The sequence below is a fragment of the Athene cunicularia genome, unplaced genomic scaffold (genome assembly GCF_003259725.1).
Source record: "Athene cunicularia isolate RWA unplaced genomic scaffold, athCun1 SCF_17, whole genome shotgun sequence".
Taxonomy (NCBI): domain Eukaryota; kingdom Metazoa; phylum Chordata; class Aves; order Strigiformes; family Strigidae; genus Athene; species Athene cunicularia.
In genome coordinates, this window is record NW_020799233.1 from 11,409 (window position 1) to 12,049 (window position 641).

Genomic DNA, 641 nt, shown 5'->3' on the forward strand with positions numbered 1-641 from the left:
GAAAGGCAGCCATCACTTTTCCACTCCTGTTTTTGGAGTGTTTTCATTCGGGGCCACCTAAAGACTAGACTGTACAAGACTCACAGCAGCTTTGTTACTCCATACTCTGTCCCCTGTAAATAAGTGGGAAGGGAGGATGAGAACATTGCCCCATACAACACAGCAGTTCAGGAATCTTAAGTTCTTGATCCTGCAGCAGAGAAGGCCTGTCGGGGGAGGGGGGAGCTGCCGACTTCCAGCTGCCCTCCTGGCGCTTCCCTCTGGGCTGTGGGTGCCGAATCGCTCACGGGGTGGGGGGGGTGTCTGCAGATTTTCCTCCCATACGGTATGGCCGCAGCCCCCACTGCTGCGCCACAGCAATCCTCTCCCTGCAGCCCGGCCAGGAGCAGGGCTGCGGGCTCCTCCTGCAACAGGAGGAGTGAGAGCTGCGCTGCAACTCGTCCCGCTGCCAGCACCGACGGGCCCGCAGGGCGCCACCTCCTTCTCTTCACGGTGACAAGTGCCTTTAGCGGTGATGCACTCCGGTGTCGGCAGGGGAAGGTTTGCCCCCGGGGCGTACAAATATACTCAAACCCGGTGCTCTAAGTACCGCTCCCGGCCCCGGCGCAGGCAGCAGCGGGGCGGGGCTCGGCGGGCTCACT